Source organism: Triturus cristatus, chromosome 7 (assembly GCF_964204655.1).
Source record: "Triturus cristatus chromosome 7, aTriCri1.1, whole genome shotgun sequence".
In the NCBI taxonomy this organism is placed as follows: Eukaryota; Metazoa; Chordata; class Amphibia; order Caudata; family Salamandridae; genus Triturus; species Triturus cristatus.
The window spans coordinates 282,457,977-282,484,361 of NC_140590.1; the positions used below are offsets into that span (position 1 = coordinate 282,457,977).

A 26,385-nucleotide genomic window follows, 5' to 3' on the forward strand; every position below is an offset into this window, starting at 1 on the left:
CAAGGCCCTCCACAACACCGGACCAGCATACCTGAACAGCTGCCTCTCCTTCTACGCACCCAAAAGACTCCTCCGCTCCACTCAGCTCGCCCTGGCCACTGTCCCATAGATCTGCAAGACCAGAATCGGGTGAAAGTCCTTCTCTTTCCTCGCTGCCAAGACCTGGAACACCCTACCCCTCCACCTCAGACTATCTCCCACGCTATCTCAGTTTAGGAAGGACCTCAAGACCTGGCTCTTTGAATGACCCCAACACTTAGACGGATCTGCTCCCCACCTCCCACCAGTGCCTTGAGACCCTCGTGGGTTAGTAGTTGTGCTTTAGCAACCCTTGATTGATTTCCTTAACATGCCGTCTTCACTTACTTGGAGCCAATTTTATGCGTGTGCCTCAGGGCTGCACGAGCTTCTTTGCTATGGCACTTATTTGGGAACATTCGCCCCAGTCTGCCATCTTGGTGGCACCAATGTTATCTGCAGCTTGTGTCTCAGTGCCTGTCCCAGCAGAGTGTGACAGTATCGCTCTCCCTTCGCGGCCCGCACCAGGCACTACAGGTCCCTTGGTGCCATCTTGTCCTCCCATTTCCCACTCCACTTTACGATCAGAGCATTGTCCGTCGGCGTATTAAACGCTAATCTGGCAGCTATATTAGTTCCTGGGCATTATCCACATCTGTGTTCGGCGAGCTGGCTCGCCAAGTTCTGTAGATTCTGTATAATTCTGTATGCAACCAAAAGAGCCGCTCGGTTAGACAGTCTTCTTTGGTCCATGCAATCCCCCTCTAGTAACTAGATTTGATATATTTTGAGGTAATTGGATTAACTCGAAAAACCCAAAATAATTATCATGAATGAAGAGTTGGTTACACTAGGTAGTGATGGCTGGAGCGTACAAGTCATATCAAGCTTAATAAGTCATTTATGGATCTACATTCAAAGATAGTAATGATGAAATGAAACTCACTCATGAGTCAACTAGGGACACATACCACTAAATGGTTGACACTAAATGCGGGTATCTGAAAAAAATAAATCTAATTAAAAATGAATGCATTACTAAAAATTCTGTATATTTTAGGTAATCACAAGGAGATATGGATGGGAGCTGAAACTTTTCAGACACTCACCCACAGTGACAGTCATCTGGGTTGAATCCATCATCATTCTTTAGCTCACTTTGCCACTACAGTTCAGACCCAACTATATGCAAATCAGTCTTGACCCTGTGCCTCATGGAAACAGTCCAGCCTGAACTGCCAAGCCAGGTCTTCCCTGGACCGAAAACAAGCATCCTGGGACCGGTTTCGGGGTAACACCCCTCATCAGCCAGGCTAGCTTGAATCCAGTGGCAAAGTGAGCAAGGGACCCATGTCTGGGCATACCCTGCCAACTTAGGGCAAACAAAGAAAAACACAAGGAGATGATGGACGGAGCGCTGAAACTTTTCAGACACTCACCCCCACTCACAGATCTGATTGAATCCATCATCGTTCCTTAGCTCACTTCGCCACCCCAGTTCAGACCCAGCTATATGCAAATCAGTCTTGACCCTATGACTCTTGGGAATAGTCTAGCCCAAACTGCCAAGTCAGGACTTCCCTGGACCGGAAACAAGCATCCTCATCAGCCAGGCTAGCTTGAATCCAGTGGCAAAGTGAGCAAGGGACCCACGTCTGGGCATACCCTGCCAACTTAGGGAAACAAAGCAAACACAAGGAGAGGGTGGCCGGAGCACTGAAACTTTTCAGACACTCACCCCCAGTCACAGATCTGGGTTGAATCCATCATCGTTCTTTAGCTCACCTCACCACCCCAGTTCAGGCCCAGCCATATGCATCTAGGCATTGGATATCCGTAACGGGATAATTAGTCCTAGCTAGGCCGAAGGTAAGCTCTAATGGGTTATGGTCACTTTCAATACTATTGATGAAAACCATATCCAAGACATGGGGCCAGAGCATAACGTCAACCATGATGTAATCAAATAAACCTATATTGGTTGCTCTTTTGTAGGTAGGTTTCCCTTCCCTGTTAGAGTTTGCCCTACCGTTACATGCACGGATACCCTGGTTTAAGGTTAACACATTCATTGAATAGCGAGTGGGGACCAACGAGTAACATTGGGAATAAACCAAAGTCTATCTTCTTCAGTGAGGGTTACACAACATGGCATATCGAGTGGTTCGAATCGGCAATTAAAGTCACCTGCTACAATCTTCAACACTGTTGGGGATAAGTTAGCCATGTGAAATGGAAGGTGGCTTAAAATAGGGGAATCTGGTTTACTGACTGAGGGTCTCAGATATATATGTTATACAAACTAATAGTAAAACCTGAGAAGAGTCGAATTGTAACACACAAGACATCCTTAGATAGCTCTTCTGAGCTCAACACGGTACCCCGTACGTGTGTGCCTAACCACATCAATAGGCCATCAGATGCTCTGCCCCATGCACCTGCTACAGCTGCTATGTCATATTAGGTGTACCCAGGCCAATTGATTAGGAAACAGTGCCAAGTTTCTTGAAAGAGGCAGATGTCTTAATCCCCAACAAATGCCTCCCAGTCTGGGTTAAAAGGTTTATAGCCTATACCTACAATATTCCACGATATTAACCTCAGGTTAGATTTTCTCCCCAGGTAATCATTTGTTATTGTATCATCCAGACGTTGAGATGCACTTCTCTGGAAACTACAGGGAGGGCTTCTCTGTTGTTTGATTCTGGCTTCATTTGCATAGAGCTCTTGGAATCGAGGCTATATTTCCTGGTGGGGAAAAGACCTGATTCCCCAGTACAGCATCACTTCCTGGTTCTTCCAAGCATACGTTTTCCACATACATAGCTGTACTAGTTTTTAAACACCCTACTTGAGCACCCTCTGTGTGTTGAACGGTCCTACTGGAATGGAATTTACACGGGAGATCTCCGTGAGCTAAATGTCAATCAATTTGGTCAAGAGGCCCAAACCTATTGTAGACTGGAATGTTATAAATGTCACGGTCTGGGTCTGATTTATGCCAAGATAAAAATTGCCAAACCTATTTTGACCCCTGGATTGAAAATTATTCAAGGGTATTCTGTTGAGAGGTTTATAAAAATATCCGACAGGAAGAAGAACCAGTCTTCCCAAGCCTCCCGAACTCCCAAAAGAAATGTTAAACACCAATTTCTGAACCACTTCAGGTTTCCTAAAATGTATGATTATACAGTCACCCTCTTTATCTTTCATTCCTTTCCCTCTCCACCTCACCCTGCGGGTGAAGAGAATACTGTCCGCCTGTGTCCAGGGAAAACGTTGATTGGTGCTCAGCCAGTTTAAACATTTGTTCTTGAGTTCAGAAAAAGATTCAGACTGGCCCAGTCTAAGACCCAGTACTCCCGCCAGTACCACAACATAGGGACAGGCAGCAGGAGTAGGTCAATCCCAGGTAAATCCCTGGTTTCTTGCGGCCTTTAGTTGGCTGCTGCATTATCCGTATTCTCCATTTTAACCAGGCAGACTGGTTCTGTATGCTACAATCTTGTGCTTTTTTCCCAGGATTCACAGAGAGACTGGCAATTTGACTCCCATCTTTTGTAGTGGTCTCTAAAACTAGAGTATCACTCTTTCTTTTGATAGGGTGCTGAACGGTTGTTGAGCTACTTTGAGGGAAGGGGTGTGAACCGACACCAAAGGCCCTGGTTTGGTCCACTGATGGCGACAGTTTTAAATGAAAATTAACCAGTGCTTCCACCTCAATTAATTTAGCCTTGATTGGAGAAAATTCCTCCTGTATCAATGCTTTAATTTTGTCAAGTAGTTCACCCTTTAGTTTAGCGCCCTAGCTGAGCTTCATTGGTCCATTGATTGATTCGTTTAGGCCCTGCTTCCTGATATCTGGGCAACACTGTCCGTGGGCGTAGGGGGGCACATAGATGGGGAACCCTGCACTAATGCCTTAATTCTGGTAGCACGTTTGGGTTTCTTGGAGGCTTGATGGAGCTCATTATTTTGGGCAGATTTAAGTCTCTTACGTTTGAGTCCTGGTATTAGAAGAGAGATCGACAAAAGCGGAAGAAAATTTCAAAGCTTGTCTTACAGCAGTCATTAAATGGATGAACAACAACCACCTCTGCTGTAACACCGACAAAACAGAAATCCTTCCCATCGGTAAAAATAATCTGTTTCAACCCAAAGACTGGTGGCCAGATGATACTGTAGCCCCTCCTTTAACGGTTGAGGTCGCAAAAAATCTGGGAGTACTGTTCGACTCTTCCCTTTCCTTTATACCCCATGTTTCAAAATGATCAGGGACCTGTTTCGGCCTTATTAAAACATTGAAAAAATTCTTCAATCTCATCCCGCTTGCAGCAAGGAAAACTGTAACAGCAGCTCTTATATTATCACGGCTAGACTACTGCAACAGCCTCCTTGCAGGGACGAATAAGGCCTCTCTGAGGAAACTCCAAGTAGTTCAGCATGCAGTGGCCAGATTGGTCTTAGGGCTTCCTCGTAGAGTGTCTGCCTCTGCTCCATTGAAGACTCTACACTGGCTCCCGATCCATAAAAGAATCTTGTTCAAATTGCTGTTGACAACTTTTAGAGGATCGCGTGGTTTAGGCCCTGCTTATCTCTCCACTAGATTTAAATCTTATACCACAACAAGGACACTCAGATCTAGCTCCGCAAATGTACTTGCAATAGCTAGGTTTAAATTGTCAACCAAAGGAGGGAAATCAGCTACGGTCTTGGGCGCAAAAGCGTGGAATAGCTTGCCAAAGGAACTGAGAGCGATCCAACGGGAAGATCTGTTTAGAAGAGCCCTTAAGACTTGGATCTTTGGCCTAATAGATGTCTGCTTCCTGGCCATGATTTAGCCCATACAGTTACAGTCGGTTCCAGTTATCTGCAGCGCCAGGAGAACCCGTCAGGAGTGACAGTTGCGCTATATAAACCTCACTTTTCATTTCATTTCATCAATGGCTGCACACTGACAGTTGGGTCGAGTTGGGTTAGTGTTGAGGGCCCCACAGGTTCCACCAAGTCAGTGGACAAATTGCAGGCTATTGCATATGGCTCCATGTGAGGTCCCCTTTCTTCCAGTAGAAGTTTCCACTAAGTAAGTTCGACTTATGTAGAGGTTACCCCGATTGTCCTCTGTAGAATTTGATTAATTGAGGTGGACTTTGGGGTGAGTTTGATGGTAAGACCTGAGCACCCAGTAGACTTTTGTTTCCCCATGTTTTATATTTCTTAACTCCGATGGGTGCTATAAAGGTCTGGGGGAAACCAATACAGGTCTTTGTTAAAATAAAATACCAATCAAGTCCCTGATAATCATATATGTCATATAAATAAGTTATAAGAGGGATGCACTCACCCCTTTCTGGGCACAAACTCGAGGCTCCAACCACGGGAGGTGGCGCAGCCCAGCCTTGACTGGCCATGGACAGGTGCAGACGGACCCGCTCTTGGCCCGGGCACCACCTGCACGCGCCCCACGCTGCGGGACACCTCTTGTGCTTTTACAGAGCTCCAGCACCTTCCGCTCCCGTCAGAGCAGATGGTGAGTGCTGGGGGATGTAGTATCCCACCCCAGCTATGTGCAGCAAGTCCTCGGTGAATGAGGCTTCCGCGCATCAGGACACCTCTTGTGCTGTTACGGTGCTCCGGCGCCTTCTGCTCCCTCCAGGGCAGATGGAGAGTGCTGGGGGATGTAGTATCGCACCCCAGCTGTGTCCAGGTAAGTACTCGACGAATTAACTTCTGATACAAGTTTTGTGCATTTTCTGGGAAGGCCACAAGTACTGTTGAGATGCTTCTAGAATTAAATGTAAAGTTTCACAGAGAAAGCCTGAGCACTTGCTGATAGAACTGCCTTTCTTGAAGACTGTTGGAGATGTGCCCATTCTGCAGGGTCAAAGCAGATTTCTTTTTTTTTGCCTTTTAGCTGAACCCTCTTTTTACTGGCTTTCGAACTCCGTTCAGTGCTTGTGCTCCGCCTTTCAATATGATCAATCAGCATACTTTTATTTCTTGTTACTTTGAGAAATCTGGAATAAAAAAAAAGATATACTTTTATTGAATTTTATAAGACAATACGGCAAAAAAAAAAGGAAGTCCAGCATATTCACTTGGCCGTGAAGGGGCCTTATATCATTGAAACAGCCTATGGGGCATATGTAAAGCAGAAATCAACAAAGCATTGTTTAATTGGGAATAACACAATGACAAACTTAAGTGGTTCTGAGTCCCCCCAGGGGTTTCTCCCCCATAACACGAAATGATCGCCATGGGGACCAAATTATTTTCCCATTTGCATCGGCAACCTCTACCCAACTATATTCTTTTTCTAACCGCATGCACCAGTCCATGTCGCATTCCCAATATGCCACTGCTGCTGTATCCCATGCACCCCACATGTGTGCTATGTTTGTTTTGGCCAAGGCTAAACTTAATCATATCCAGGGCTTATTATTCCTGGACGGGGCGGTCATCCCCCCATAAGTGTACGAGGCATGTTTTGGCCGAGTCAGGGATCCTGACTTCCTTCATCAGTCCCTGCAGTGCCAACATCTGGATTATTATTATTTTTTTTAAGTGATTTATTCATAAACTTTACAACACATTACTGATACAAACATCACTTCGGCAAGACAGTACATGGCATGATATATGAGAGAGATAATATGGCAAGATTAGTCGGTCGGTACACATTAATCACGGTAGCATTACAGAAGAGTAATACAGATATAACATAGCTTTCTAGAATGTCCAAGTATCACAATACATCAACATCTGGAAGGTTTCCAAACATCTGGGTTTGAGGTTTATGGTTTGAAGTGAGGCAGTTGCTGCTGGAACACTGCGGGCCCGATTCACAAAACTAACTTAAGACAAAATCCTAAACTTACTACTTTTGGTATTCACAGAAGTTAGGATTTTGTCTTAAGTTTGTCTTAAGACACACTTAAGACAAACTTAAGACAAACTTAAGACAGACTTAAGACAGACTTAAGACAGACTTAAGACAGACTTAAGACAAACTTAAGACAGACTTAAGTTAGGATTTTGTCTTAAGTTTGTCTTAAGTTTGTCTTAAGTCTGTCTTAAGTCTGTCTTAAGTCTGTCTTAAGTCTGTCTTAAGTTTGTCTTAAGTTTGTCTTAAGTCTGTCTTAAGTTTGTCTTAAGTCAAACTTAGGACAAAATCCTAACTTCTGTGAATACCAAAAGTAGTAAGTTTAGGATTTTGTCTTAAGTTAGTTCTGTGAATCGGGCCCTGCTGCTGTAACATCGGGATGGTGTACGTTTGCATTAGCTTCCAATTAAATCTATTTTCTTATTTGGAATATGACATTTCTTGGGAATAAATAAAATAGTTTACATGGCAAAAAAGAGCTGAGGAGGGGTGAATTACAGACACTATTAACCCCTTTTCTACTACGAGCTGAGTTCCAGGACATTTTATACAGCAACAAGTGGCAGTTCGATTTTGCTTATGTACTTGTAAGACTCTGGATTTTGTGACCATTACATGCGCAATTTTGCTTCCTTGTGCATTTTAATTTTTGTGTGAATTTCAAGTTAACAATATTACGAGCTGGGCGTGGCCTCGCAAAGGATAGCTTAGGGGGCTTGAAGACTGAGCTGCCGGCTGAGGCCCGTGAGCACAGGGGCATCGTCGTATAGCAGGCAGCTGAGTGATCCTGGGGCCCCTGGACTGATTAACGATCCTCGAGCGGGCTGTGGGAGCCGGCACTAGAAGACGTCGCGGCCCAGGGGCATGTAATGTCCTGTGAGACACATTCTAGTGTCCCACAGGAAGCTGTCATCCCAGCCACTCCCTTGAGGGCTGGACACACAGCACCCCCACACCCATCCCTCACGGGTGCCACGAGTGACGTGGCCCCGTCAATAAAAGGGCCCGGGTGCACGTGCTCGTGGCCAGTTACAGTCCATTACTACCCTGTGTCTGCGTCAGTCATTTGCCATCATGTGGGCCTGAGGCCCAACACTACACTGGCGACGAGGCGGGTTCGACCTCGTGTGCCCGCTGCCAGGCACTTCGTCGTTCCTCATGGGGAGGAAATATGCCCGGAATGTCATGTCCCCACTGCCCTGAGGCACCGTCTTGGAGTGACCGACTGGCTGTCCTCCTCTGCCTCTCTGATTCCGGTGGGAAAAGAGAGGAACCGTGACCTCCCAGCACCAGGGTAGGCAACATGCCCAGTGCCCCTCAACCGCACCCCTGGCATCTCTCCCGGGGACAGGTGCAGCCCAAGGGTCGATCGGCTGGGGAAACATCGTGGATCATCGACCGCATGGATAGGACCCCAGGGTCGGCTCTGAAAGCACCCACATAGGAGGGTAGAGTGGATCACCCCATGACACCCTGGCGGACTGCAAGGCGGAGTGCAAGCCTCAGTGACGCCCACCGCTGGAGAATGCCTGAGGACACCAACGCATGACAGCAGGAGTGAGGGAGGGGGCGAGAGGGGAAGGAACGACGCAGAAGACAGGTTCATGCCCCCCTCACCTGCTCAGGCATTTAAAGGCCATCTCACCCGGTACTTGCTGCTTCACAGACAGAAGCCGTAGCGGAAGCGCTGTCTTCTGAATCTTTGCCCCAAGAAGAGACAGGACGGCCAGAAATGGCCTAGAGTGTGCTCCTGCCTCCACCAGAGGCGGCCCGTAACTGTAGAAGCCCGCATATCTTCGGCAACACACCAGCGATACCAAAGACTAGTACTGCTGTGGAGAAGCATGCGCAGCGCCACCTGCTGGCCCCGCTCCGCATCGGCAAGCCGGCCAAACGAGAGAGCTGCATATAAAGGGACTTTGCCCAGAACCAAGCCGTTTCACCGCATCAGCTCTCCAGCGGTCGCCCCAAGCACCAAGAGCGCCAAAGAGAAGCGACCTGCCTGGCTCTCCTGATTTGCACCGCGCAGCACAGCGAGGCAAGGGAAGGCAGCCCCACCCGATAGGAGCTTCAAGTCTACTAAGGTGCAGTCCACGATGAGCTGAGAACACGTCAGCTGCCTCAGGCTCGGACACAGACCCAGTGCCGACCTCAGCAGCAAAGGAAGATACAAGCACGTCTGCCCTCCCAGACAGCTTGCAAGTTGAGCTCCTGAGCGACAGAGGAGCAGGCGCTGGAAGAGGAGGGGCCAGCAGTGCCCTGTGTTTGGAGGGTCAACAGCCCCACGAGACTGCAGTCCAGAAGCCGCTGGCCGATAGCCCGGTGCACAGCACGCACCCTGTGAACTTTCTATCAGGCAAAAGCGAAGCAGCTGAGCCCCTGGTGAGGGCCAAGAAACCTCAAAGCTACCTTTACTTTGAGAGCTACCTCAGTCAAGCACCAACGTGGATGCACAGTCGTGCCAGACATCAGGAGACGCACTAGCTTACTCAAGTGTGACCTCACCAAGTGGGCAGAGACAATACAATCAGCACCAAAGAGAGACTGCTAGCCCACAGAGAGCTCGCATGAATCCCAAACGGGCGCTGCCAAGTAAAGTCCAGCCAGAACAGGGTGACCAGAAGCCCAAAGCAGCACAGCCTGAACCTGCAGCACACATGGTGAGCCACTGCGACGACCAAACTGCCACGTGTTAGCTCCCCAGATGCCACACACTAAGGGACGGACCGACTGCCTGGCCAGAGTAACTAGCCGACTGTACCCTGTAACCATCAACCCAAACAGCACCACAGACTGGAAGAGAAGCCCTGACGCTCCACTACCCGGCCAGAAGTGGCAGGATCAGCAAAAGGAGACTGCGACAGGATCCTAGCAGGAGGATCTGCACCGGCGCATCCGAAGAGCGGTCCAGCACACTAACTACCCACCGCGACCGACGACTGCAGACCTACAACGAACGAAGCTGCACTGTACCCCACGGACCAGCTGCACCAGGGCACCACCCAGCATCCTGCTAACTCACCGTCAACAGCAGTCAGCAGATCCCAGCGTGCGCACCGCCATCACCAGGAAGACTGCTATCGCACGCCCAGTAGAGGAGACGGACTGCACCAGGCACAGCAAGACGTGCCCTCAGAGGAGTGGCCCTCTGCACCCTGCGAAGTGAGAACAGCCAGGATGCCTGTGAAGACAGCGAAGTCTCCAGGTGGATGCCACACTCAAGCCCCAAAGTGGCCCCAAGCCACACCAGTGAAAACCAGCATCATATAAGCAAGAGCACGGCCTGCCACCTCTGCAAGGTATGGGGAGAGACAGACAAACCCTGCAAAGAGCTGAAAGAAACTTAGAGCTACACACAGACAGCCACCGCCACTAGCAAGAAGTGGACGACCAGCCAAGACAGCAACGTCTCCAGGGAACTGCCCCCAGCAACAGCGCAAGAAAGACTAGTGCAGAGCACGCCCCACACGTGGCTGCCCAACGCCACCGCCGGTGAAGAGGTTTAATCACCCGCCCCTACTGGTGAACAGGCACAACCGCAAGCCACACCACAGGCACCCCAAGTGCCAGAAGAGAGTGTCCAGGAAGAGGAAAGAACACGCGAAGTCAGAGGCACACAGAAAACCGCGCCAGGGAACCTGGCAGCACGGGCAGGCACCCGAGAGCTAGAGACATTTCCACAAGGAAGCACTGCTGAACCCAGGTTAGAGAGCACCCACGTCTCCACCGCCCCAGCGAAGCCCCACAGTGGGCCGAAGACCACACAGAGTGTCTTCCCTCACACTGCCTCAAGACAGAGTTGGCCGCGACCCAAGACAGGCAGGAGAGGAGTCGCACACCCCACATGGCAAGCCACCAAAGCTACATGCGCTCCAACGACCAGCGACACACGACTGGACGTCACGTCGCCCAGAAAGCAATGAGCGCGTTGGAGCGAAGACAGAAACCGGCACCATGACAGTGCCGCCTCGAGGTCCAAGCGCAATGACCTCGAAAAAAAGAAGAGAGTGACAGCCCTGTCACCCCGAAAACCGGATGAACACAGGTGGGCTGAACAAACCAACAAAAGGAGAAGACCGAGGACTCACAGTAAGCCAAGAGCACACCCTGACACACCAGATAGCCACCAAGGCGGACCGAAGTCCTAAGGTACAGCCTCACGGAAGAACTGAACATAAGCCGCAGCAAGCGCAGACCGCGTCTCATCCCAACGCTTCCCCATGCGACCGTCCATCCCCGAGCATTGGCAGTCCAAGTCAAGAGGCATCCCTGCTCCTGTCTGCAGATGCCACGGGTGAAGACCAGCTCTGAGTGCCCGCCCTCACACCGCCTCAAGATGGAGTCGGTAGTGGCCCCAAAACAGGCAAGAGAGGATCCGTACACTCTACGTGTCAAGCCGCCACCGAAGATCAACCTCAACAAAGCGGAGACACCTGGCTGCAAAGTCCCTCCTGACATCCGAACTCTCCCAGCAAGTCACCACCACCTGTCATTCCGACTCACCACATGGCTGGCAACCGCCATCACGCCAGTCATCAGCACATGCGTCAAACACTACTACCAGAGCACAAGTGGACTGGAGTCCTACACCGTTGCCGCACCCGCCGACCAAAAGAAATCAGAAGCCACCTGAGAACCTGGCCTACACCGGAACCGCGGCAGCAAGTGCAAGTCTTGGCCAAGATTCATCCACCCGTGAGAGTTGTGCGTGCGACTAAGTAACGGCTCCTCAGCAGTCCTGCAGCTGCTCCAGACAGCACACAAGCGGCCCCCCAGCGCAGCCCTCCTAAAGTCCCGCAGCAACCCCGACAACGGGCCTCCCCAGGTGGGAGAGCGAGAAGAGACATTGCCCCACCAACAGGTTACCGGTCACAGCCAAGCAGTTCAACAGGGTCAGTCGGTCCAGCAACACCTCTGTGAATTCTCACTTGGGACTCCATCCATGTTCTCGACGCAACCCACTAAAAGGAACTGTTTAGAACTCACCACAGACCATCACTGACGTCAACAAAGTGGAAGCCATGCAAGACAGCAAGGCATGTCATGGTCAGCAAACTGACAGTATGCAGCGGACGTCTCCGAGCCAGCGGTCGTGTCCTGAACCCCTCAGGTTAAACTACGCGTCCCCGCAGAGAAAGTTCTGCTGCAAGCAAAGTCACCAGCCCACGTCTGATGTCGTCTGGCCACCTGACTCGAGAGACAGATGGACCCTGTGGTATCTAGTTAACTGTTTGTTTTATCCCCACAGGTTGGACTAACACTTTGTTTGTTCCTCAATAAAGTTGGGGAGGAATGTAATGTCCTGCGAGGCACGTTCTAATGTCCCACAGGAAGCTGTCATTCCAGCCACTCCCTCGAGGGCTGGACACACTGCACCCCCACACCCATCCCTCATGGGTGCCACGAGTGACGTGGCCCTGTCAAGAAAAGGGCCTGGGTGCACTTGCTCGTGGCCAGTTACAGTCCATTACTACCCTGTGTCTGTGTCAGTCATTTGCCATCATGTGGGCCTGAGGCCCAACACTACAGGGCACAGCCAAAAGGAGATGGCCGCCATCTTGTTTTGCCTGCCAAGCAGAGGTCCGAAGAACGACGGGGATGGTAATGTCCCACTCGGAGGAGGAGCAAGGTGGGATCGAGGGCCCCTCCTCTCTCCCCCACATTTATCCATTTTCTGGATTCGGCCCGTGCTTCTAGCCATTCCCCCATTGCCGTTTGTGTGCACGCACCAGGTATGGCCTGAACTACTGGGGCAGCCGCAAAGCTTTTGTGCTGCAGGCACCCCGCTCGGGCTTCAATATACGGTGTGGGATGCGGTGCAACCGCCGGGAGAGCTGCAGGGGCCCTGATGGTCGCGGATCCTCACCACAGCACTACAGAAAGAGCCAGGCAGCATTGAATAGCTACATCAGCCTGCGCCATTCCTGCAGGCTGCCCGGTCCACGAAGGGGACCCTCCTTAGAGGGCGGCCACCTTAGGGCCACATGAGGGCACAAAAGGCAGCCGCCCAGTGTTGGGTATCCCCTAGGGGTCCGCGTGCCCGCGTCACATCCGGGCAGGAGTTGCCGGGGGGGGGGGGGGGGGGGGGGGGGAGGTGCAAATACCTCTCCCGCCCAATTGGCGTCCTCTTTGCCCACTACCCTGACGCTGTTTCGGACCCTCATCGTGATCCTCAGGATCGACGTGTACCTCAGGAGCTGCACGCAGTGAGTGCGAATACACCCCCCCCCCCCTCTCCCCCAGTAGGCACCAGCTCTCCCAAGTGTTTGAGTACAGTCTCAAGTTGCTGGAATGCCAGCTGTAAGCTTAGCATAGAGTGAAGTGAGTGCATTACCTGGTCAGTCAAGCACGTGAAGGAGGAATCGCATGGTACAGCTTGCAGTAGAGAGCCTGTGCAGTGTCTGCAGTCACCGTGAATAGCCTTGTCCGCAACGTGAAGTTGGAAGTGCTTCCGTCGGGTTGCGCGTCGGAGTGTGCCATGCCATTGCTGAAAGGATCATGTGTTTCCTCAGAAATTACGAGAACAACATGACGTTTGAGGCACTCCTGCCCTCTTGTGAGTGCCAGCGTATCACATTATTAGTTCAAGGATTACGTTTCTTCTGGAATTTGAGGAAAGATGCCTCACTGATCAGCTACAATTATTTCTGGATTTTGGAGCACTCTGCAGGACAACAGGATATACTTTATAAACAACGTTTGGGAATAAAATGAGATAAAGCAATTTGGGGCACCTTTAAGTGTAGTGATGGTGAGATATTAAATGCTCACTCGCACACAAGCTACACATCGGAGAGTGGGGAACTGTGTTGCACATCTTATGAATCGTGCGCACACTAGTGAGTGGCGATTTGACATACTCATTGATTAAGGATCAGCTGGTACGCTGTACAAACAATACCAGAAATTGTAGGTGAAAAATCCCAGTCTCGGGGAAGCCTTAAACATTGTAGAAGATAAAGGAGGGAGGGAACCTGAAATTTTGAAAACCACTATGGAGAGTTTCAATGCTGCTCGTGCAAAAATTGAAATGTTTTAAATGTGGATGCTTTGGTCACAATGCTAATTGTTCTAACTGCTATGCCAGAAATGCCATACTATAGATAATGATGAAGAAAGTGTCCATGTTCAGGACACATACTCAAATATTTTACGATTGGAACAGGTTATGATAAATGAAGTGGATAGTGTGATTGATAGTGGAAGGGTTCAGTTGCTGGAGTCTGTTGTCAAGATAGGTGGTAAACAAGTAACAGTATTAGCGGACTCAGGTTCAGCGTTTATGTTAATTGGGGACAAGGATTGCGAGGATATTTATGGTATCGATGATATATTTTGTCAGCACCAGACATTAATCCAAAAGGATATGGTGGGGTAAAAATTAAGCCCAGGCAGTAAACTCCACTCTGCTCATGGAGTTTGCAGAATTCGGGCATTCCGCGGAGGAATGCAGAATTCCTAAATTCCACCATTCGGGTGCAAAGCGGAGGTTTTTTTTCCATTCGCATGCTCAAGTTTTCTCTTGGCACTCAAATGCGAGTGCCAAGACTCTCGGGCCGCTTGCGAGCATGTGCAAGACTTCTCACACCACTAGTGAGCTCCCGCAAGACTTCGCGCTCACTCGCATGGCTCACGGCCGCAAACGCACCAATCTAGCATTCTTAGATCCGATCGCAATCGCAATCGCAAACAGAACAGTCGAGCAAAAACCTTTTTTTTTCAAACCAAAAGGAAGTGCCCCAGAGACTCCAACTTCCTGTCACTGTCCAGAAGGCTCATCCCAGTGCTTTGTCCTTCTCCTGGTCACTTTTCTTTGCGATTTGGAGCTGGAAGGATCGCTCTCCTTGTCTGCTGCATAGATACCATTAGATTTAAGGACTTTGTTTTTGAGATATCACAGGTAAGTTGAAAAACTGGTGTATAAGGGTGTTGTTTGACTGGTGGCATTCACTTGGATGTATTTGTACTTTTATTAGATTTTTACAATTTATTGTGGTGGGTGGCCTGCAGTTTAGTAGGGGTCTAGTTTTTTTTCTTGCATTACATTTATCTTCTTTTGTAAATAAAATTCTCTGTTTGTGGCCATACCTCCTTGCTGGTTGTTGTTGTTGTTCTGACCATGTGGCTGGCAGCCATTTGGTGTAGCCAGCCCGTGTGCTTTGCCATAGGCCTGCATATCTTCTCTTTGTTTCCCATGTCTCTTTGCTTGCTGGTTCACCATGTGGTCATTCGGTGGTCATTTTATGTAGGTAGCCAGTGTGCTTTTGCCATAGGCCTGCATGTCTTCTCTTTGTTCCCAATGCTTTTTTGCTCTGTGTTGTTGTTATTGATGACCATGTGTCCAGCCAGTGTGGCCCTTTGCCATATGCTTGCATGGATAGTTGAGAATTGAGATATTAGTTTAATAAATTAAAATGAATGATATGCTTGAGGTTAATGTCATGTGTTCATGTATACTTTTTTTATTTTAATTTGTTTCAATTTTAGTTTTCATTTATTTATTATTTTTCAAAAATGTAATATTTTTTTAACTTTTTTTAATGTATCTATTTTATTTTTGAAATTGATGGACCATTTGAATGTGAACAGCACCTGAAAGATATGTTTTGGTAGATTACACATCAAAATGGGCTTGTGTAAGTAATGTGAGTGTAGTAGCTACTAAGGCTGCCATTGAGTTTTTACGGGAAGTGTTTGCTTTAGAGGGGATTCTGGAGACTATCATCACTGATAACATGGTACAGTTTGTTTCCTCAGAGATGAGAGATTTCCTGACAGATTTATCCATCACTCATTGTGACAAAAGATGGTCGACAGGCAGGAGCTCCTCTGAGATCTCCAGGGCCAGGGATCACTTTTCTGGTGTAAGTCCCATCCAGATGCAGAAATTCGTAAGCAGGATACTGATCATGGTAGTGGGGGGCAAGAATCGCACAACGTAGACCAACGAAGCAACAGAGGACGGACATCCTCACAGCAGGATGAGCACTCAGTGAGGCTGGGACCAATTGGGGAGGACACCAAATGGAACATGCTGCTCATGCTGCCACATGTTCCGAAGACAGCCTCGGCTCGCATGGAGAGCACGCTGTGATGGGGACCACCCTGTGTCTTTTTCTCAGCTCCCCTCTGCCCCATATTGAAACGCTGCTCAATGGAGGTCTCCGATCTGGACTGAGATCTTGCAGTGAGCGGCAGAGCGTGCAAAGGTTCTACCACTACTACTTCTATGCTACGCTAGTGAAGGTGCTTAAGGAGGCATATCTTTGAACAGACCATGCGAGTAACCGTTATTTTGAATGGTCATTTTATGTAACCTGTGCTTTCTTTGGTAGTAATTTACCAAAATTAATGATAGTAGAAATAGGACCGAAAGATCTCCGAGCTGGAAAACTATTATAAATTTATTTTTCATTTACGCTGCCCATTATTTTATATGTGGATACCTGAAGGTGAAAGACCTAAAAAACGTACAGAATATTTTGGGCTAATTTATGAGAGGCTTGCATCGCCAGAGCATCACTTTTTTTTTATTCTCCGGTGGCACAAGCATCTAAACCATATCCATGAGGCAATGCAAAGTCACCCTACATTGCTTTGCATTGCTTTATAGACATGGAGTAAGACATAGCAGCGAAAGTCACTGCGTTACCTTACTCTGCGTCAAGTAGGTGTTCCATGGGCTTTGCGTGGGGTTACCACGCAAAGCCCATGGATTTTGATTCTGCCGCATATTTCAAAATCACGTAAACCTGGGGCAGCTTCAAAAACTGATGCCTCCCCAGTGGAGGCGTAACGAGGAGAAATGTTTTAATTTCTCCTCGTTTTTTTCCTCTTTCCATGTGTGCTGCATTGTGCAGCTCACATAGAAGTAGGAAATCTCCCCTCAGGATTGTTTTGGTAAAGGAAGGTGCCTCGTCCCATACAAAAACAATCCTGCCTACCTTGGTGTTAGGCAGCAATTTGTGAAGGGAAAAGGACTGGAGTGCACCGCATTTCATAAATACAGTGCATTCCAGCCCTTTCACATTGGCATAGGGCAGCGCCGCAAGAAGACTTGCGGCGCTGCACTACGCCAATTCCTTTGTTTTTAGCTACACCTTTGGCTACACCCCTATGCTTAATGACCTTTGGTTTGCTAAACAATGTTTAATATAATTTCCCCACCGTAAGAATGATTTGCTGTGGTAATTGGGGGCTGTTAGAAATGTGGGTCTCTAGTGGCAATGGATTGCACCTTTGTCTAAGTAGGGACCCTTCCTTCTACTCAGGGTACGAGGGATACACTACTGAAATAATAACCCTTGTTCACCCTTGTCACGAGCAGTCAGGCTTATTTCAGAGGCAGTGTGTAAAGGATTTGCACATAACCAACAGTAATACAGTGGAAACACTACAAAAGGACACCACACCAGTTTAGAAAAATATCCAATACTTTATATATTCAAAACAAGACCAATACGATAAAAATCCATAATACAGTACTTAAAAATATGCACTTTGCGGGGAACTGGCGTTGGTCGGTCCGGACTGCGGTGTGGGACGGGGCAGTGTGTCGCAAGACATACGAGCAGTGCCCCCAAGCCACGGTGCGGCCACGGTTGTCGAAGTCAGCAACGGCGTCAGGAAGACCAGGACGGCGAAGTGAAGCGAGGCGGTGCAGTGCCCACAGGTCACGGTGCAAGCAGCAGCTCGGCGGCCATCATCAGTGAGACCAGGGTTGCAGTGCGAGATGCAGCGTTGCCCTCTGCGGTGTCTTCAGGACACGGAGTCAGTGACAGAGTAAGTTGCTTCCCCCCTCTGTGGCAACTGAAACCACAGTTCCAGAGGCGGCACCCAGAGGTTGGTGAAGTCTTTGCAGTGCCTGAGACTTCAGAACAGGAGGCAAGCTCTACTTCAAGCCCTTGGAGATACTCAGCAACAAGTAAAGAAAGTTCAGTCTAGTCCTTTCACTGTCCAAGGCCTAAACAGCAACTGCAGGCCAAACCAACAAAGAAACAGCACAGCAAAGTTGCTGTACTCCACTTGGCAGTTCTTCCAGCTCTTCTTCTTGGCAGGTTCCTTGATTCCAGTGAGTTCTAAAGTTCTGGGGCCTGGACCCCAATATATATACTCAGTTTCTCTTTGTGCTTTTGGGCAGAAGGAGCCTGTGCCAGCCCAAACCAGTTCCATCCTCTCTGGCACAGCTTCCTGACAGGAGGTGGAGACAGCATTGTCCAAGGCAGACCAGGCAAGAAAATCTCCTCCCACTACTATAAATACAGACCAGGTCTATTCAGCCCTGACTCCTCCATGAAAGGCAGGACACATCTTGATCCCCCAGTGGCTGCCTGATGAGAATGCACATCCCTAGCCCCTGTCACTCCAAAGCCAGACAGTCAAACCACAAACCCAGCAGAAGCACACAGGATGGCTAAGCAAGAAAATACCTACTTTCTAAAAGTGGTATTTTCAAACACAGAAAATAAAAATCATCTTTACTAAAAGATGAATTTTTATATTCTGAGTTCAGGCATACTAAACCCCATTTCTCTATCTTGTCCCAATGGGAAAATATGCTTTGAAGATGTTATAAGTAAAATCCCATTCAATCCTATGGAACAGATAGCCTTTCCATAGTGAAAAATTAAACACACTAATTCACTACCAGGACATGTCACACACACCAGTACATGTCCTACCTTTAATATACACGGAACCCTGCCCACAGGGGTACCTTGGGCCTACCTTAGGGGTGACTTACATGTACGAAAAGTGAAGATTAGGGCCTGTCAAGTGGGTGCACTTGCCAGGTCGACATGGCAGTTACAAACCTCGCAGACACAGCAGTGGCAGGTCTGATAACCCTTTTCAGGGCTGCATGGGGGAGTGACACAATCAGTACTGCAGGCCCACCAGCAGCATTTAATTTCCAGGCCCTGGACCCTCGGTGCACTTTACTAGGGACTTACTAGTAAGTCAAACATACCAATCATGGAAACACCAATCCATAATACAATTTACAATAGGAGCACTTGCACTTTAATACTGAACAGCAGTGAGAAAGTGCGCAGAGACACTGAACCAGCAAAAAACAGTCAAAACTAGGAGGTCAGAAAGGAATAAAACAGGGGAAACATGCCAAAATATGCCAAGGGAATTTATGGTTGTAGATGGATGTTGATGATGAGGAGAACCAGTTTCTAGAAAATTTTGTCAGAAGGGGTCCTTATGCCTAGAAAGGTTTGACAAGGGGGTCTCAACATCAAAACGTTTGAAGACCACTGGTCTACAGTTACATTGCAGGGGTGTCCCTTTGCAGCAAGGACCCTGCGCAGCCACGAGATATCTGGGCTATTCGCCACAGTGTGGAGAGTGCAGCCCTGTGTTCTGGGCTGGGAGAGTCCGACGACTATGGGCCCCACTTGTGAATCACACCAGTTTTCAATGTGGCTGAATAAACATGTAGTGCTAGGTTAGACGGGTCCGTAAGTGCCAATGAAGCAGTTTCCCCGGAACAGTGCCCCAGCCGCAGCCGAGGGGCAGGCGTGTGCTACAGGCCCACAAGGCATAGGATCAGCAGAGCGAATGGAAAAACAGTGAGGATGCTGTGAGTTCATTTGGAATCTATGCACGTGTAGTCCGTTTGGGGCCTGGTGTTACTGGTGCGCCGCGTTCAGTAAGAATGCCTCTTGTTTAATTTTGTGGGTACTGTGCCATTTGCTGTTCAAGAGGATACCGTACGTGGCGAGGTGGATGTGTCAACTCCTGGACCCTCCTCCCTCACTGTTTCACCGCCTTCAAGCAAGGCTTGCACCTTCTCGCATGACCAGAAACAGGCCATAGTGCCTTGATCGGCCTTGCTGAGTCTGGTTGTGGCCTTGGGCTCGTCACCGGTGTTTTCAGGTACACCATCTGCTGTTCCATGTGCGGCGTGATCTCTGACCGCTAGGTATGCGCAGAGAGACTCCTTACTGGTACATTAGTTTGGCTGGTCAGGCGCCGCAGACGTGACCTCCCACACGACGGCTAGCAATCTGTTAATCCCGATTGGCGCACCTCTCCAGCTCCAGCAGGGGAGTTCCACTCACACCACCTGGTATTGCAGTAAAGCTGGGGACCACCCCAGGACCCCCAACAGACTGGCACTCACTTCATGCTGGCAGGCAGCTAGCCGCACGATCAATTGTTGTTTGCCAGGTGGCTGCCACTGTATTGCTTCGGCCTAGGCCTAAACTCTCAGAAATCTACAAAAACGTTGGGCCCGATTCATAGAACGACCTTAAGACAAAATCCTAAACTTACTACCATTATGGTATTCACAGAAGGCACTTACTCATTTCGGTATTCACAGAATTTAGGAGTCCTAACTTTAGGACTCCTAAATGCCTTCTGTGAATACCGAAAGTCTTAAAGTTAGGATTTTTCTCAGTTTAGGAGTCCTAAAGTTAGGAGTCCTAACTTTACTACTCCTAAACTGAGAAAAATCCCAACTTTAAGACTTTCGGTATTCACAGAAGGCATTTAGGAGTCCTAAAGTTAGGAGTCCTAACTTTACTATTCCTAAACTAAGAAAAATCCTAACTTTAAGACTTTCGGTATTCACAGAAGGCATTTAGGAGTCCTGAAGTTAGGACTCCTAACTTCTGTGAATACCGAAATAAGTAAGTGCCTTCTGAGAATACTAAAATGAGAAAGTGCCTTCTGTGAATACCAAAATGGTAGTAAGTTTAGGATTTTGTCTTAAGTTAGTTCTGTGAATCGAGCCCGTTGCATCTTTTTCCTCCAAAAAATGCATGGGCCGGTCCTTGTAGTTATAAAGAGTGCTGTCCATGTTTAGCTGATATGTGATGAGGCCAGATGAGGGAGGATTATGCCGAATTTTGTCCCCAGATTGCAGGAGCCTCACGTCAGTGCAGCTTCTTGCACGCCGGCTCTCTGGCACTCCCCTGCAGTTCTATTTCTTGATATCCTAACACACGTGGGGTCCACTGGACTCCATTATTCTCTACACATAAACACACACACTTTAATCACTGGGCATGCAACATTGCTAAACTTACTTGGGGAAAACATGCACATGACTGTCCAGAAACATACAAGAACAGGGTGGTATAGCTTCCCAAAGGCAAGCAGAGGGCTTTCTTCCTCACATAATTCATGGAAAAATCTAAGCTTTGATAACATTTACTCAGCTAAAAGTAAGGTTTATTTATAAAAACCTCAGAATTAAAAAAGATAACACTTAAAAAATTACATGTTGCAACACAAATCCTAAAAAAACATTGCTGTTCCCCAATTACGGTAAGTTGTGCAAACCATAACTTGCGCTCCTGCCATGTGCTGCTCATAAAAAAATTAATTAAGAAAACATTACATACAACATAAAAATATGGCTTCTGAAATGATATCAATTATGGCATCATTCACCAGATTAATAACAATGTGTGAACAAGGATTACTGTTAAAGTTAGTTCATTCAAACTTCTCACACCAGGCCCCCGAAGCTACCACCACACAAAATGCCAAGTTTCCAAACAAAGGAGTGCAGAACGTCCAGGCATGTACAAGGATGGCCAATATCCAATACAATTGTGCTTGAAGGGTCCCTTAATATCAAATTTGTCCAGGAATCACAAAACCTACGAAAGGTTTGCAGAATCCTCCTGAAACTAGAGTGAAGATAACAATCTCCTCGAGTATGAGCAATCCAACAGTAACAGTTTGAAACGTGAAAAAGAAGTTCCTGGAATAATGCAGAGTAGCAATAAATCCCTGTGGGTTCTTAATTGCTGACTTCAGTCGCTTCTCGCCAATTCATATTGCTTCTTAGAGAAAGAAACAAATCCAAATCTAGGTAGATATGAAAGATAAGTTTATTCCATGAAGAACCCTTCAGGGTACTTCAGCAACACACCAGAGCAAGAGCAAATATCCAACAGGCCAGCCTGGAATGTCCACCGAGGTCGTCTGGATAATAACATTCTAATTTACTTGACAACCAGCAGACTAATCCTAATGACTTACAAACTAAAGCTAAACTAAAGGAAATGCAATAGAAGTACATGACAGCTAAGATAAACATAACACATCTCCCCCTTTTAAACCCCCCCTAAAAAGGAACAGAATAGAAACTAAAACAACATCAAGGAGGAAATTACATCAAATAGTCTTCAAGATACTCACGTTTAGTTAACAATATTTTTGGTCTCTGAGACAGAATACTGATATATTGAGAACCCTGAGGTCTTTGAGAAAGATTACTGATAGATTGAGAACCCTCTGCCTCTTCTGACAGCACCACTTCCCCATGAGATTTAGAGGTAAAAACAGGTTCCTCAAACCCCATCTCCAAACCTCTGTCTTCTAAGATCAATCCACCATCGCAGTCAGCATCCGGTTCTAGCAAACTAACCTCAGCATCACCTTCAACATCAACACCCACACCATCACTTTTGCTTGCACTGGACTTCCACAAAGACACTACTTTATCAAAAGTACTGTCAAGAAATTCAATTATCAGCTTCCTTAGAAGGACCAGCATTGCAACCACAAACAACATCCTCCTCTATTTTTCCTTCAGTACATCCCTCTTTGACCAAACTCTCTCCTGATACCTTGGCTACTCTCTTTTTGCTCCATCATTTGCCACCAATAACCTTTACACCATGCTTGTCAACTTGAACAATTTTAATTTCCGGAAAGAATTTAGAACCTGATTTTTTGAATGGTCTCTTGATTCTAACACACTTACCCACAACAAACTCTCCTTCCTTGACCCACTTACAATCTTCATATCTGTCTTTGGATTTGGTCTGATTTTGTTTTTCACTTTATCCATCACTTGATCCACACTAGGAATACAATCATCTACTTTGGATTCTTTCACCACCCATTCAGGCGATAGTTCATCAAAAGAATGTCTCCCCCTCAACAATGCAAATAGTGCAACCCCCGTAGTGGAATGAGGCATATTATTATAATATCTCCAAATTCTTTCAGCCACTGCATCATACACGCGCCCAACCCCGAAGAAGCAGCTAATTGCACAACATCTTTCAGCATACAGTTCGCCCTTTCCACCATGCCAAAATCTTCTGGGCTATAGGGTAGCCGTGGTAAGATGTTTGATTACAAGATCTAAAAAGTTTTTCATGCTGCTGGACACAAACTGAACCCCACTATCTGTAACCAAAAAGGCTGGGATTCTCTCTGATCGAAACAAATCTTTGAGAAAGTCAATGACATTCATAGTATTGGGTTCTCTCATAAACTTGAAAGAAACCCATGTAGAACGATAATTCACTACAATTAAAACAAAACTGTTGACACCATTTAGACTCTCAATGGGATCAATAAAATCCATGCCAAGTTTCTCCCAAGAATGTTCCGGAAAGGTAACAGGGCAAAAAGGATTATTACGGGTACAAAGATTCTTCTCTGTTTGAGAACACACCGTGCAAGTGCCAACCCAAATTTCCACTGCACTACCCATTCCCAGCCACCAGTAGTACAACCGTAGCTTTTTTCTAGTTCCAGTCACACCTACATGCCCTCTGGGCGCCAAATTAACTAACGTATCCCTTACATTCGCTGGTGAATCAACATAGAACCTCTCATGAGGAATTTGTCCTCCACACTCAACTCCCCTTTTGTTTTCAAATAAGACTCAAACTCCTCGGCAATTTGACCTTCCCTAGGCCACACCCCGGTAATATATTTCTTGAGCACCGTTTGACAATGATCACTTGCCACCACTTCTTCCCAATCATCACATTACATCACCTCGTTTGCAACAGTAAATCCATCCACCAATCCAATGACTTTTTTGCAGTCTTCATCTTGCATTTCATCATTCACCTGAGTAACCGTACACTTGGACAGAAAATCTGGCCTGCAGTTTTTCCTGCTAGGACTGTACTTCATTCTAAAATTTAATTCATATAGTTTTATAAGAAGGCAAATGAATCCTTTGTCATTCCACATGTAAACTAATGGTTTATGGTCAGTGACAGGCACAAACTCTCTTCCCCACAAATATGTTGAAAAATGATGAGCACCCCACACGCAGGCCAACACCTCCTTCTCAATTGTACTGTCATTTTTTTCTGCCACAGAAAATCTTCAAGAGGCAAAGACCATGGTGTTTTCAATTCCTTCAACCAACCATTTGGCTAAGCACAGCCCCATGGCCTGAATTACTAGCAAGTACAGTTACAAAAGATGGTACATTAGCCATTTAGGGTTGTAAAGTGGGTGCTTTGGTAATTAGAACCTTTAAAGTGTCAAATGCAGCTGTCTGTTCTTCCTCCCAAACAAATTTGGCATTGCACCTGAGTAGTTTTCGCACCGGTTCGCTCTGCAATGTAAAATTCTTTACAAAGCGTGAATAATATTCACATAAGCCAAGAAAAGATGTCAACTGGTCCTTGTCAGTGAGTTGGGATCATGTATCAATGGCTTGTATGAGATCTTTCGGTTTTATGCCTAGCGAGGAAATCCTGTGACCTAAATATTCTAGCTCCTCTAATAAAAATTTACATTTCTGTTTCATGACAGTGATGCCATGGTCCTCTAGAATGCATAGCACTTTATCCAAATGTGATTGAACAGAGTTGGAACATATTAATATGTCATCTTGATAAGTCAAAACTTCTTTCACTTCCCCCAACAGATGAAGCATTAACTTTCGAAAGGCCGAAGCCGCTGAGGCTAGCCCAAACGGCATTCTGAGAAGGCGAAACACTCCAAAAGGAGTATTAAAAGCTGCCAAATTACGGGAATCTTCTCTCAATTCAACCTGATGATAAGCAGCTCTTAGGTCAATCGTGGAGAAGATTTTTGTACCACTAAGTTACGCTAACATATCTTGGATCCTAGGCAGTGGGAAACAATCAATCTGAATATTCTTGTTCAAAGGATCTCAAATCAATGCAGAGTCTCAGTTTATCGAACTTCTTTTTTAATGCAACAACAATGGGAGATACCCACAAAGAAGAGTCTACTGGCTCTACGACACCATCTACACAGAGTTTGTGAAGATGTTCCTTTTGCTTGCTTCTAATACTCAGCGGTATATGCCTCTCTTTGTGAATAACAGGAACAGCCTCAGGCTTAAGAATAATTTTGTGCTCATAACTTCTAACCATTCCTAGTCTGTCCTCAAAGATAGACTTGTGTTTTCTTAACAGATCAACTAATGAACTCGCTTTACTTGAACATTTTCTATTAAAGAGATAAAATGTTAGGTACCAGATCTTAACACCATACCAAATTTACCCTGGGCCCTCCACCCCAAAATCTTATATCCTTTCTTAGCTACATACACTTTTGAATGAATTGTCTTATCTTTGAACATGATGCCGCTTAGAAAATGACCAATCATGTTGATCTCCTGCCCCCCAAATACCACAGCACGAATATCTGAGGCCAAAAGATTATTTTCACTCCACTCCTTTAAGAAAAGAATATCCAAAATGATAGTGATGGGGGAACCAGAGTCCACAGTGACCTTGGTATCAACGTTCCCAATCCCGACATCACACACCAGAACCACACCCTTACTTTCTAACTGAATCTGAGTATCTATCATATTGACTGATAACGATAATCTTCTACTGACATCAATGTCACCAGGAGAACTCATAGAATCTTCTATTTCTTGAGAATCAATTGCCATTACTCTAGGGACATTCCTACACACACAAGCAAAATGCCCCACATTTTTGCATTTTAAACATGTTTTGCCAACCGCTGGGCAATTGTTAGCGTTGGCTACATGAGTTTTAGAGCCACACCTAAAACCCGAAAACTTTTCTCAGGTCTTTTAAAATCTGATTTGCTACTCAGTAAAGGTTTGGATCTTTGCGAAACGGCATTGACAGCTTCTGTTGGTAATGATTTAGTTTTCCCCAATTCATTAGCAGCTGAAACAAAACGTTCAATACCTTCAGCTATCTTCAGCATTTCTGCTAGAGTGGGGTTTCTGAAGCATAAAATCCTCTCTTGAACTTTAGTATCAAAACAATTAGCCACAATTTGATCTCTTAAATATTGTTTAAGTGGCCAAACAAACTCACACGACGATGCTAAAACTCCTAACTCTGCCACAAAATTGTCTATGGTCTCATGTTGTTGTTGTCTACAGGTGAAAAACTAATGTCTTTCTACAATCACACTGGGTTCATCATTGAAAAGCTTTTCTAATCTTTTTACAGCTTATGTAAACTCATCCCATTGCTCAGATGAAGGAGCATTCACTTACAGTTCATGATCGAATTTTCTCTGTCTCTCGGATATCAAGAATTAAATAAAATTGCATTTTTCCTTGCAGCCGAAAAACTCTTCCCATCTATCAGTACCAAATAGCTTTTAAATGATTTGAACCATTGATGCCATTTGTAGGCATGGGCGGTAAATTCTGTTCCGCTCGTGGAATTTGGGTAATTTCGCATTCCGCGGAGAACTTGGAATTGCCCAAAATTCTGCCTTCCGCTGCTTCGCGG

At 46.7% G+C, this 26,385-nt stretch overlaps 1 long non-coding RNA gene across 1 annotated transcript in view; it reads right to left on the reverse strand.

The window, feature by feature from the left end:
• The window catches only part of LOC146809430 (uncharacterized), a 135,885-nt gene that overhangs the window by 13,725 nt on the left and 95,775 nt on the right, over positions 1 to 26,385 (reverse strand). The window contains exon 2 of the long non-coding RNA XR_014965548.1: positions 5,363 to 6,035. This is a non-coding gene — a long non-coding RNA (uncharacterized LOC146809430). The remainder of the gene's footprint in view (positions 1 to 5,362; positions 6,036 to 26,385) is intronic.